The sequence below is a fragment of the Notechis scutatus genome, chromosome 3 (genome assembly GCF_049901735.1).
Source record: "Notechis scutatus isolate UNSWTSFEM ecotype Mainland chromosome 3, rNotScu1.2, whole genome shotgun sequence".
In the NCBI taxonomy this organism is placed as follows: domain Eukaryota; kingdom Metazoa; phylum Chordata; class Lepidosauria; order Squamata; family Elapidae; genus Notechis; species Notechis scutatus.
Genome location: NC_142011.1, coordinates 3,938,975 through 3,952,758, shown reverse-complemented (window position 1 = coordinate 3,952,758; position 13,784 = coordinate 3,938,975). Strand labels below are relative to the sequence as shown.

General features: G+C 43.2%; 1 protein-coding gene across 3 annotated transcripts in view; it reads left to right on the top strand.

The window, feature by feature from the left end:
• The first annotated feature begins 2,526 nt into the window (after positions 1-2,526).
• The window catches only part of SNPH (syntaphilin), a 35,631-nt gene continuing 24,373 nt past the window's right edge, over positions 2,527-13,784 (top strand). For all 3 annotated transcript variants that reach the window (XM_087959140.1, XM_087959139.1, XM_087959137.1), the window contains exons 1-2: positions 2,527-2,630; positions 2,838-3,016. The gene's annotated coding sequence lies outside the window, so the exon portion shown is untranslated. The remainder of the gene's footprint in view (positions 2,631-2,837; positions 3,017-13,784) is intronic.

Below are 13,784 nucleotides of genomic sequence, written 5' to 3'. Positions count from 1 at the left end.
TAAAGTCATGGAATCAATTATTAACCAATCCATCATCCTCCACTTAGAGACAAACAACCTACTCTCCAATAAACAATTTGGTTTCAGAAAAAAACTATCATGTAATCTGCAACTCTTACACTGCAAAAACGTATGGACGACACAACTTGACCAGGGCAAAGCAATAGACGCAATCTACATAGACTTCTGTAAAGCCTTTGATTCAGTGGTACACGACAAACTACTCCTAAAAATAAAATCCTATGGTATCTCTGGACAACTGAATAACTGGATAGAAGCATTCCTGTCAAACAGACAACAAATGGTCAAAATTGGGAGCGTCCTATCAAATTCTGTACCTGTCAATAGTGGTGTCCCCCAAGGCAGTGTTCTAGGACCAACTCTCTTCATACTCAATATATATGAACATTGTAATATGTAAGCTTATTAAAATGTTTTTAGTTTTTTCTATTTTAGTTTTTTTTAAAAAAACATTTAATATTATTCATTTTTCATATTCCACCCTTACAATGGTCTATGATCCTAATAACGATTTGATTGATATTCCCAAGTACATTACTTGCTTAGCTCTTGCAGGGAGGCAGACAGGAGAAGTCAGAAGGTGCAGCTGCATGAGATTCAAACCCAATTGCCAGCTGTCCTTCTAAGAGAATTCATTACTTGGCTGTTGTCTTCCATTAGACAATGTCAAGATAAAATGCCTTTGACCTTCTGCTCAACCCATCTTGCCTTATGAAATCTCACTTCCAAATATTTCCCATCAACCCCACCACTCACCCGATTTCCAATGAATAATAATAAAGCATGAAGTCATTGTAATGAAAGCTTTGGACAAAGGAAGAAGGCAGAAATACCCTCAGAAACAGAAATACAGGTAGTCCCTGAATTACGACTGCAATTGAGTCCAAAAGTTCCCTTGCTAAGTGAGACATTTGTGAAGTGAGTTTCACCCCCTTTTTATGATTTTTCTTGCCACAATTTTAAGTGAAATCATTGCAGTTGTTAAGTGACGAACACGGTCATTAAGTGAATCTGGCTTCCCCATTGACTTTGCTTGCCAGAAGGTCATAAAAGGGGGTCATATGACTCCAGGACACTACAACTGTCGTAAGTACGAGTCAGTTGCCAAGTATGTGAATTTTGATCACATGACCATGGGGAATGCTGCAACGGTAAAAAAATGATCATACGTCACTTTTTCCCATGCCATTGTAACTTCAAACCGTCACTAAATGAACTATTGTAAGTTGAAGATTACCTGTACCTTTTAAAACATTGATCTCCAATAGTGCCTGTATTCACTCCAAAAATCACTTTGGATTGTTAATGTGACAGTGCAGGGGGAAATGTGAAATACATAGGATAAATTATAATTAACTATAAAATTAGATTTATTTGCGTAATACTAACTGCTTCTCTATTTATCTTTTTATCATCTTCAAGCCACTCAGAATCCACTTATAAAGAAGCATATATATTTAACTAATTAATAAATTTAATCTGATGGGACTATTTATCGTGGAAAAGCAAATAAGATTTTAATAAATGAATGCTTTGAACGTAAATTTAGACAGTGAGAAGGGTGGCGTATAAATTTAATTGACAAATAAAATAATACATCTTTAGATATAGAAATGGAATCAAATTCAGCTTTTGCATGAATCTGTGTTTGCCTCTCTCTCTCCCAGCATTCCCTTAATCCTTTGCCAAGAAAATTATTTAATTAAATTAACACTAAAACTATTAAATTCTTTATCAGTTGTGGCCAATTAATACATTCAGAAATATCTCCTTTGCTAATGATCTCAGATAAATTCATTTTCAATATCAGATGTGGATCGAAGGTCTGAAAATAATCTTGTCATACCCCCATCACAGAAATAACAGAATAACAGAGTTGGAAGGGACCTTGGAGGTCTTCTAGTCCAACCCCTTGCTCAGTCAGGAAACCCTATCACATTTCAGACAAATGGTTGTCTAATCTCTTCTGCCTATCCCAGATCCTTGAGAAGGACTCCATGAGCAGACAAAAACGCCAGATCCATTCTAAGCACCTATGTAACCAATAATAATAACAATTTACTAAACGTATATGCTCCCCAACTCTCAACAACTCTGGGCAGCTCCCAATAAAACCCCAAAAACTGACAATAAAATGTTTAAAAATAAATAAATAAGGGAAATAGATGGGAACTGCCATGAAGTGATTCCATTCACAAAGGGGGATTTTTTTGCTAGTGGCTGTGGTGCTTTTAATCACAGACGTGCAGAAATGAAGTTTTTGCCACATACACACACACACACATAGACACGAATTGATGCAAAACACTTTCACCCTTGCTGGGCTGAAGACGGAAGTGAGAGCAGGGGGACCCATTTAAAGGTATAGCCATAGGTGAGAAATTCAATCTAGTTGGAAATCCCTTTCAGGGAGCCGGGTTGACGGTCGGCGGTCTCTTTAAGACGGAGCCAAAGTACGCAGCTGCCTGGGCAAAGCCATCCTCCTCTTCCTCCTCCCCACCCTTCTGGGCCCCAGACAGCGAGAAGACCTCAGCTCAGCTGCCTCTCCTCCGAGCACCCACCCCCCCTTCCCCAAAAGCTCAGCACCATGGAAGGGGCCAGCAGAGGAGGTGAGGATGCCATAATGTTGGTCCTTTGATTACGGATGCTTTTTTGGTGATGGGGAGGAAGAGGGGAGTGGAGGATGCACCTGAAGGGCTGGGGGTGAGGGAAGAGCATCCTTCATCTCTCCACCAGCTGCATCCATGTGTGTGTGTGTGTGTGTGTGTGTGTGTCTCATCCCCGCCTTTTCTCTTGTCTTCCTCGGCTGTCGACAGGGCACTAACCGACTGGCAAGCATCACCCGCCTCCTATGAGCACTGCAGTGGGGTTGCACGCTCCCCCCCCCTCTTCCTCTCTCTTCCTGTGTCTCCCAGGCTTTCGAAGTGCTCCCCAAGATAAGATCTGTTTCGGGGCATCCATCCCTGCTATCTATTTCCCAGCTGGCCTCTCTCAGGTAAGTACCTCTGTTGTCGTCATCACCGCCACCGGTGCAGTGGTCCTGAGGGGGAAGGGGTTAAAATTGCACGGGTGGAGAAGTTGGGACTTGTGCAAGTGTGCAAAAGGGACGGGTTTGGTTGATGTTGAGGGGTGGGTGGGGGGGGACATTCGGTTGTCACAGATCAGAGCCCGGCGGGGCGTCAGCATGACTCACATTTTCCCGCCGGCCTTTTGCAAGGGAAAAACCGTAAAGGTGATCGATGAAAGGCAGATGGTTTGCTTGCAATTTAAACAAATAAATAAATGGATTTTTGCAAGCAGGAAAACTGACTCTGGGGGTTGGGGGAGTTTGCAGGGTTGTGCACAGAAGATTTCTGGATCTCCCTGGGGGGATATATATGTATATTGTTAAATCTTTCCCTGGTTAGAAAGGTGGGTGGATGGCTGAGGATTCTTCATCGTCCTTCCCTAGAACATCCAGAGGTATCTTGGTTTGGATTACATAGCCCGTAAATAAGCAACAATGCAGGGCCAAGCAGGGTTTGAAACAAGCCAGAGCTTCTCCTAAAATTTTGCTGAAAAATACATTTTGGATTCATTGCTGCAGTCTCTTAAAATGAGGACGAACTACCGAAATTAAATTTGTCTTTCTGGCCTTATTCTCCCTTTCTCCATTCAAGGTCATTGGTAGGTGTTCTACCTTTAGAATAACCTTGCTTAGTTCTGGTTTAAAGGGGCGTGAAACAGATTGGTTAAAAAGCAATGACTTCATTGGGAATTGGTGTGGCATTTAAAAGAACATTTTGTTTCTCTGACCTTCCCCCTGTCTTGGACACCCCAAAATCTTTCAGTCTTAGCCCTGACTTTTGCATCAAGTTCTCTGCGGTTTCCCAGGCTTGTTCAGGCGTAGGATGGGAGGAATCGCCTTCTGTCCCCAGAGAACGGTGATTTATAATGGTGGATTTAGTTTCTTCCTTGGGAAACCTTTAATTTTGCTATTTGACACCCTCTTAAGCACTGTTCTCAGTCGAGCAGGCCCTCCTTGGATGCAAAGGTGGCATTTTGTCTGCTGTAAACAACCAAATTCTGCATCTCATGACTTCTGAGTCATCAGTAGGTCCTTAGCATCCCTGAAGAGGTTGGAATAGATTTTCAAATGTTATTAACGTCGTGGCCACCTTGTTATGTAGGAGATTTCCTTCCCACAACCTTGTCAAAGGATGCAAGCTTGGGGGTTTTCTGATGACAGTTGTACGTGCCATAAGTGATCACGTGAAAAGAATGCAATAACAGAGTTGGAAGGGAGCTTGGAGGTCATCTAGTCCAACCCCCTGCTCAAGCAGGAGACCCTTACAGAATTAGAGTGGAAGGGACCTGGAGGTCATCTAGTCCAACCCCTGCTCAAGCAGGAGAGCCTTACAGAATTACAGAATAACAGGAGTTCGGGGCAAGGGAGGGAGGAAAAGAGGAAGGGAGGAATGAAGGAACAAAGAGAATAGAGGGGAGGGAGGGAGGGAGGGAGGGAGGGAGGAAGGAAGGAAGGAAGGAAGGAAGGAAGGAAGGAAGGAAGGAAGGAAGGAAGGAAGGAAGGAAGGAAGGAAGGGTGCTTCTAAACAACATTATTTGTGGGTCCTTAGTGCTCTCTGAGCTTGTTGTTTTCTTTCATACGTTTCATGACCCAACTGGGTAACATCATCAGTGCTAGAAGAGAGAGGAGGTTGACCTCTGTTTATATGCAAGTGGCTTGGCCTGGCAGTGTTGTTGGAAGCATGCTTTTTTTCTTTCCTAGTTCCTTCACTAGGATGTTTCCTCCTTGATTGTTTGTCTGGTGTTAATCCATGGTTATCTGGTTTTCTCTTTCTGTGGAGTCCTTGGTACTTTCTGAGCTTGGCTGTTTCCTTGCACACTGTGGTCAGTATGTTGATGAAGTTCACTAGTTGGGTCATGAAACGTCTGCAAGAAAACCCCCAGCTTAGAGACCCCCCCACAGTTCAATCCTGAGCTGCAAATATTCTCTCCTATCAGTACAGCGTTACTTGCATTGTGAGTCACACAATCACATTTTTGCTAGCAAGCCCCTTGTAGGACTGAATTACTGCGACACCATGGGGCTCAGCAAAACTTGGGAGAAATGCACCAATTCGCTAAAGATTTCATCAAATCATCCTGTTGGGCCTTGTGAAAATTGTCACACATTATCCGGATAGTTCAAATATCAAAAGGCAATGTTGCACGTTCGTTCCCCAATAGAGAAGGTTGGAAATTGGGCTGAGTGGCACGATGACTTTGTCAGCCCCAGTCAAGAATTCAACCACCTGATTAAACTTTCTGCCTATAAAGGTTCTTCTTGACTGACTAAGCCAGCATTGTTTTAGTTCACCTTCGTTGTTTTGTTCTCTCTCTGTTTTTTGACCTGGATGAGCCACAAACCTTTAACTGGTTCTCTCTTGAGCTGATTGTAAATGCTTCTATGCTGGACTTGCCAACTCACCTGGAAAGCAACTCTCTAGCTATGGACTTGTCTGTTTACTTTGTCCTCCAGGATCAAACCATCTTCTTATATTTTGCATAATTGTGGCACCATAAGTCTCTCAATAATAAATAGATGGAACCCAAGCAAGGAATTTAACACAGTGGCTTGAGGATTTCTGCTTTTAAAAATAGAAACTGGACAAGAGAAGGAAGGAAAGAAGGAAGGAGCAGGGAGGAAGGAAGGAGGGAGGAAGCAAGGAAAAGGAAGGAAGAGAAGGAAGAAAGGAAGGAAGGAAGGAAGGAAGGAAGGAGGGAGGGAGGGAGGGAAGGAGGGAAGGAAGGAAGGAAGGAAGGAAGGAAGGAAGGAAGGAAGGAAGGAAAGGAGAACAAGGAAAAGGAAGCAAGAGAGGGAAGGAAGATAAAAAGGAGGGAGAGAACAAGGAGGGAGGGAGGGACGAAGGGAAGGAAGGAAGGAAAGAACAAGGAAAAGGAAGGAATAGAGGGAGGAACGGAGAAAGGGATGAGGAGTGAGAAGGAAGGAAGGAAGGAGGAGCAAGGAAAAGGAAAGAAAGGAGAGAGGCAAGGAAGGAAGGGAAGAAGGGAAAGAAAGGAGAAAGGAAGGGAGGGATGGAGGAAGGAAGGAAGGAAGGAAAGGGGATCAAGGAAAAGGAAGGAAGAGAGGGAGGGGTGAGGGAAGGAAGGAGAGAAAGAAGGAAGGAAGAGAGGGAGGGAAGGAAGGATAGAAAGAAGGGAAGGAAGGCGATAGAAACTGATTGGGAGGAGCCCAGTAGGAGAACCCCACACTGCCGCTTGAGCTGGTCCAAATCATACAAACTAATTGTGACATACTACCAGTAGTAGCTGCATGAAGGTGGAGGACGTCACATGTATTCCTGCCCTTGAAAAATGCTTAGTAACCTAGGCATGTGCTGAGTTAAGCTAATCCTGCAGACCATTCAATTTTTTTTTACTACAGGTTCTGTGGGCGTACTTGGTGGGCGTAGCAGAGAAAGGATACTCTAAAATCTCCAGTCAGAGATGGTATTGGCCGGTTCTCCAAACTACTCAAAATTTCCTCTATCAGTTCTCCAGAACTGGTCAAAACCTGCTGAATACCACCTCTGCTGCAGACCAACAAACCAATGTTAGTTAGAGGAGGAAGCAGAAACATGGGAGTGCACACAGGATGCGATGCCTAAGAGATAAGCAGGCCAACGACCAGGCCAACCAAGCGTGCCGGTTCTCCTGGCACCCCAGAGAAAGCAAAGTGACATCACCCCCTCAAGTTAACTCAATGAACATGAATCGCTCAACGCTCAAGTTGGCTGGCGCCTTAGAAAAACAGTTTTAAAATGACCGGTTGCTTTTTAAACAAGTTTTTGAAAATTTGGTAGCGGTTGTTGCATTTGTTTTCCAGATGCGAGAAGAGTGAAAAGCTAAACTGTGGGTCCTTGGTGCTCTTTGGGCATGGTTCTTTTCTTGCAGGCCTTTCATGACCCAACTAGATCACATCATCAGTGCTAAAAGCAAGTGCGGTTTGCATGTATAGAAACAGAAAACAAATTCCCCCTCCTTTACAGCACTGATGATGTGGCCTAGTTGGGTAATAAAATGTCTGCAAGAAAGCAATCAAGCTCAGAGAGCACCGAGGACCCCACAGTTGTTGTCCTCCTTCTCTTCTCTGCAAATCCCCCTCCCTTCCAGCACTGATGATGTTACCTAGTTTGGTAATGAAATGTCTGTAAGGAACCAACCAAGCTCAGAGAGCACCAAGGACCCCACAGTCCTCCTCCTCCTCCTCCTCCTCCTCCTCCTTTCTAGCACTGATGATATTACCTAGTTTGGTAATGAAATGTCTGTAAGGAACCAACCAAGCTCAGAGAGCACCAAAGACCCCACAGTCCTCCTCCTCCTCCTCCTCCTCCTCCTCCTCCTCCTTTCTAGCACTGATGATATTACCTAGTTTGGTAATGAAATGTCTGTAAGGAACCAACCAAGCTCAGAGAGCACCAAGGACCCCACAGTCCTCCTCCTCTTCCTCCTCCTCCTCCTTTCCAGCACTGATGATATTACCTAGTTTGATAATGAAACATCTGCAAGAAAACAATTAAGCTCAGAGACCACCAAGGGCCCCTTAATTCAACCCTGAGCTACAAATATTCTCTTCTGTAACAATGGTAGCTAAATTTGACAAATAAATCAATACACAAACAGGCAATCAAACTTAGACTGCTGTAGGATACTTTCTGCATGGGTTCCGAAGAACCTCAGTACAGGTAGTCCTCGACTTACGACCACAATGGAGCCCAAAATGTATGTTGCCAAGTGAGGCCTTTGTTAAGTGAGTTTTGCCCCATTTTATGACTCTTCTTGCCACTGTTGTTAAGTGAATTGTGGCACTTGTTAAGTTAGTGACACGGTTGTTAGCGATTCTGGCTTTCCCATTGACTTTGCTTATCAGAAGGTCGCAAAAGGGGGAATCACTTCACCTTGGGACGCTATGACCGTCATAAATATAAACCAGTTGCCAAGCATCTGAATTTTGATCACGTGACCCTGGGGGGGGGACTGCAGCGGTCTTAAGTGTGGAAAAACCGTCTTGAAGTCATATTTTTCGGTGCCGTTGTAACTTGGAACAGTCACTAAATGAACTGTTGTAAGTCGAAGACTACCTGTATAGCATCTTTGGCAGCTGCTCGTCTGTTCTCTTCCCATTTCTGCTACGCTTCCCTGAAAATGTTATTGCAATGAAACTCAGGCTGGCTGACAGTTGCAAGGATCAAAATACCCCTAAGAGACCGATATCTTACTGTTTTCATTTCATTCCGCAAGATGAGTAGAAGCTGCGGGCATTTGGATGCTTCTCCATTATACGTCGCACAGAATTCTTTTCTTTTCTTTGTTTGTTTTTTCAAACCAAAACTGTCCCAGTAGAGGGAATCCGTTGACAGGTAGCAGATAGAATATATAGTCAGAATTAAATACTGTCCTTCTTCCATCTCCGACGGAAATAAAAACACACTCAGATCTCCAAGGCAGCGTTTTCCGTGCCTGAATATGAGCCATGTGCAAATACAGGATTGCATTGGATTTCCCTTGTCCTTCCTACAGTGTAAATTGGATTTCTGTGGAGATTCTCAGCCATCCAGAGTCGCGGTTCTCCCGAAGGTGCTTTTTCAAGAAGCAACTGGACTTTCTGGTTTTTCTTTGAAGACAGATCTGTACATTGGGGAAACAAAACAGCCACTTGACAAATGCATGGCTCAACATAGGAGAACAAAGCCATCGGGATAAGATTCAGCAGTCCATCTGCATTGAAAAGAGAAAGGCTGGTCTTTTGAAGATAGCAAATCTCACATTTTGGATGGAGTGGGGTTTGAAAGAGGGGTCCAAAAGGCCATCTATGCCAAAATTGAACAGCCCTCCCTCAACAGACGGGGAGGGATAGGACATCCTCTATCTCCAATCTACAACACAGTCCTTTCAGCAGTTCCAGGAAGGCTCCACACCCATTTGCACCACTCAGGTGACCCCGAAGACACAGATAAACCTCCAAGTGGCCTCAATAACTCTCTAAAAGGATGCAAATGACCAGTGGTCTGTAAGGAATATAAATCCTTCCCTTCCACCCCACATCCAGTCAGAAGAAGCTTCTTGGATGAGAAGCGAAATGTCTTCCAAGAAAAAAAACCAGAAAGTCCAGTTGCCTCTTGAAAAAGCACCATTGTTAATTGGATTGGACAAAGAGCAACTTGGTTTAAGAAAAGGTGCGTCGCACTGAGTTTTCTCCTTCATATCCTTTTCCAGATTTTTAGTTTCAAAAAGCCCCTGCCATTCCATGTGAGCCTGACTTGTGACATTTAAAGTCGTGTCATCTCTATTTTACGGACATTGATGCTTCTGGAAATTATCACTGAGATTTCTCTAAGGTGTAGAAGTTGTTTGGGTTAGTACGTAGGTTGCAGGGCAAAGATAACCAAGTTGCTCTTGATCGTTGCTGAATCGTGGGTTGTTTTTCCAGCACGTCAGTGAAATGTTGGCTGAGCTCTTAAATAATTAAATCTGAGATTTGGGACCTTGGACCTTCTGCCTGTCCTTCACAAAGTGCTTGAGATCAGGATCTACCATGTCAGAGTTGCCCATCAGTCTTTCTAGAACAAACAAATTCAAGATGATTATAAAATGTCCTGCCAAAAGGTCACTTCCAGCCCTTGGATTCTATTCTGTTCTAGTCTAGTCTATTCTTCATTCTGCATTCTGTTCTCTTTTCTATTCTATTCTGTTCTATTGTATTCTATTTTATTTTATTCTGCATTCTATTCTCTATTCTGTACTCTATTCTATTCTATTCTAGTCTATCTTGCATTCTATTCTATTCTGCATTCTATTCTAATCTACATTCTATTCTCTATTCTACGTACTCTATTCTGCATTCTATTCTCTATTCTACTGTACTCTATTCTCTACTCTATTCTATTCTGGATTATATTCAAGTATATTCTATTCTGCATTCTATTCTATTCTACATTCTATTCTCTATTCTACCATACTCCACTCTTTTCTATTTTGCATTCTATTCAATTCTGCATTATATTCTCTATTCTATTCTGGATTATATTCTAGTCTATTCTGGATTATATTCTCTATTCTGCATTCTATTCTCTATTCTCTACTCTATTTTATTCTGCATTTTATTCTAGTCTATTCTGCATTCTATTTTATTCTATTCTACATTCTATTCTCTATTCGACCATACTCTATTCTAGTCTGCATTCTATTCTCTATTCTATTCTGGATTGTATTCTAGTCTACTCTATTCTGCATTCTATACTATTCTGCATTCTACTCTCTATTCTACTTTATTCTATTCTGCATTCTACTCTCTATTCTACTCTATTCTATTCTGAATTCTAGTCTAGTCTACATTGTATTCTCTATCCTGTCCTATCTTATCCTATTCATCCCTGGACTTTGCAGAAAGCTGCCCACTTCAGATGTGTTTCTATCCATGGGTAGGAAAGCTTGAAATGACCAGTTCTTGCTTCTTTCAGCACCGAGTGTGTGGCTGTTTGAGAGTTGACCTAGCTTCATATCTCAGAGACATCAAACACAAATATATCCTGTAAAATTTACAATGCACATGGGAAGCCTCAAATATATGTGATCCTTCCTGGGGTTATGCAGACTAAGATTTTAGCTCTCTTGCTTTCAGATGTCCTGGTTTTGGTCTGGCCTAAATTATTAAAAAAAATCAGACTCCAGGCAGGAGACTTTGGGCCAATCGCTAAGAGATGTTGAATTCTAGTCTTGCCTGTGGCATGAAAACCAGCTGGGTGACTTTAGACTAATCACCAGGAGACAGTGAATTCTAGTCCTGCCTTAGGCATAAAAGCTGACTGGGTGACTTTGGACCAATTACCAGGAGACTGTGAATTCTAGTCCTGCCTTAGGCATAAAAGCTGACTGGGTGACTTTGGACCAATTACCAGGAGACTGTGAATTCTAGTCCTGCCTTAGGCATAAAAGCTGACTGGGTGACTTTGGACCAATTACCAGGAGACAGTGAATTCTAGTCCTGCCTTAGGCATAAAAGCTGACTGGGTGACTTTGGACCAATTACCAGGAGACTGTGAATTCTAGTCCTGCCTTAGGCATAAAAGCTGACTGGGTGACTTTGGACCAATCACCAGGAGACTGTGAGTTCTAGTCTGACCTTAGGCATAAAAGCTGACTGGGTGACTTTGGACCAATTACCAGGAGACAGTGAGTTCTAGTCCTGCCTTAGGCATAAAAGCTGACTGGGTGACTTTGGACCAATTACCAGGAGACTGTGAATTCTAGTCCTGCCTTAGGCATAAAAGCTGACTGGGTGACTTTGGACCAATTACCAGGAGACTGTGAATTCTAGTCCTGCCTTAGGCATAAAAGCTGACTGGGTGACTTTGGACCAATTACCAGGAGACTGTGAATTCTAGTCCTGCCTTAGGCATAAAAGCTGACTGGGTGACTTTGGACCAATTACCAGGAGACTGTGAATTCTAGTCCTGCCTTAGGCATAAAAGCTGACTGGGTGACTTTGGGCCAACCACCAGGAGGCGGTGAGTTCTAGTCCTGCCTTAGGCATGAAAGCTGACTGGGTGACTTTGGACCAATTACCAGGAGACTGTGAATTCTAGTCCTGCCTTAGGCATGAAAGCTGACTGGGTGACTTTGGACCAATTACCAGGAGACTGTGAATTCTAGTCCTGCCTTAGGCATAAAAGCTGACTGGGTGACTTTGGACCAATTACCAGGAGACTGTGAATTCTAGTCCTGCCTTAGGCATAAAAGCTGACTGGGTGACTTTGGACCAATTACCAGGAGACTGTGAATTCTAGTCCTGCCTTAGGCATAAAAGCTGACTGGGTGACTTTGGACCAATTACCAGGAGACAGTGAGTTCTAGTCCTGACCTTAGGCATAAAAGCTGACTGGGTGACTTTGGACCAATTACCAGGAGACTGTGAGTTCTAGTCTGACCTTAGGCATAAAAGCTGACTGGGTGACTTTGGACCAATTACTCGGAGACTGTGAGTTCTAGTCCAGTCTTCGACCTGAAAGCCAGCTGAGTAACTTTGAGCCAATCACCAGGAGACGGTCAGTTCTAGTCCCATGTTAGACACGAAAGGCAGCTAGGTGACTTTGGGTCAGTCTCTCTCTCTCTTAGCCCAACCCACCTCACAAGGATATTGTTATGGAGAAAAATAGGAGGAGGAAGGAATAGTAGACAAAATGTTCATTGCCTCAAATTGCTTTTAAAGCAATTAAAGGTGGGATTAAAATTAAATAATAAATGTGCAGAGTGTCAAGAATGGAGAATAGTGTCCGGTGTTACTTTGGATCAGAGCCCAGCTATGGTTGTGTAAATTGTCTCCTGCTGCAGAGGCATCTTCAGTAGATGACCTTTTGGCAAGGTTTCCTAATTGTTCCCTTTACATATTACGTAAGGTCTTCTCTGCCACCCATAACAGTCATTTTCCTTTCCTCCCACACATGCCAATCCTTTCCTGAGGATTAAAGGCCTTGTGCTGAATTCCCTTTGGCTTGGATCAGCCTAGAGGCATAGATGCCTGTGTTATTCTGAATTTTATACGTGGATCTGGTTGCACCCTCAGCCCATTTTTCAGTAGCTTTATTTATGTGATTTTTATCCCACCTTGATTATTGTTTATAAATAACTCAAAGTAGTGAACATACCTTCCTCTTCCTGTTTTTCCCACAACAGCAACCCTGTGAGGTAGGCTGGGCTGATAGAGAGATAGGCCCAAAGTCACCAGGCACTTTTCATGCTTAAGGCAGGACTAGAATTGACCGTCTCCTGGTTGATTGGCCCGAAGTCTCCCAGGTGGCTGTCCTGCCTAAGGCAGGACTAGAACTCACAATCCCCTACTTTCTAGCCTTGTGCCTTAACCAACAGATCAAATTGGCTTCGTCCATCTTTGGTGTCATTCTTATTTTGATGTGTTACTTCGATTACCCTCTGGTTCATGTTCAGCTTGTTGTCTGTCGGAGATCACAACAAGCTGAAAGACATTCTTTCTCTGATGTAGCTCTTCCGAGTCACGATTCCTTGTTCATCTTGTAAGTATATCCTGTTGATCTGACCCCCTTCCTAAGAGGCCGGTAGGGGCGTGCCATCAGTTGAGACTTTCAAGAAGAGATTGGACTGCCATTTGTCAGAAATGGTGTAGGGCAGGGGTGTCCAACCTTGGCAACTTTAAGACTTGTGGACTTCAACTCCCAGAATTCCTCAGCCAGCTTAGCTGGCTGAGGAATTCTGGGAGTTGAAGTCCACAAGTCTTAAAGTTGCCAAGGTTGGACACCCCTGGTGTAGGGTCTCCCGCTTGGGCGGGGGGTTAGACTAGATGACCTACAAGGTCCCTTCCAACTCTGATTATCTGTATATGTATCTGTAACGATATGCATAAGTGCACCAACGTGCCAACCATCCCTGTCCTATTGTTTCTTTTTTTATTTATTTATTTATAATTGTTGTTACATCCTCTAACCCCCGTTCCTTTACCCTTAAACTATCCATTATTGACCTCACCCTCTTCCTAAGAGGCCTGTAAGGGGCGTGCATAAGCGCACCAACATGCCTACCGTCCCTGTCCTATTGTTATTTTTTCCTTATAAGTATCTATCTCATGTATTCAAAACTATATATTCTTACACCTGTATCTTGTAAGCGATTGACAAATCAAATAAATACGAAAAAAAATACTGAAGTGTTGGTATGAATGTTTTATCCTTGATGGTTCTTTGATTAGGCTG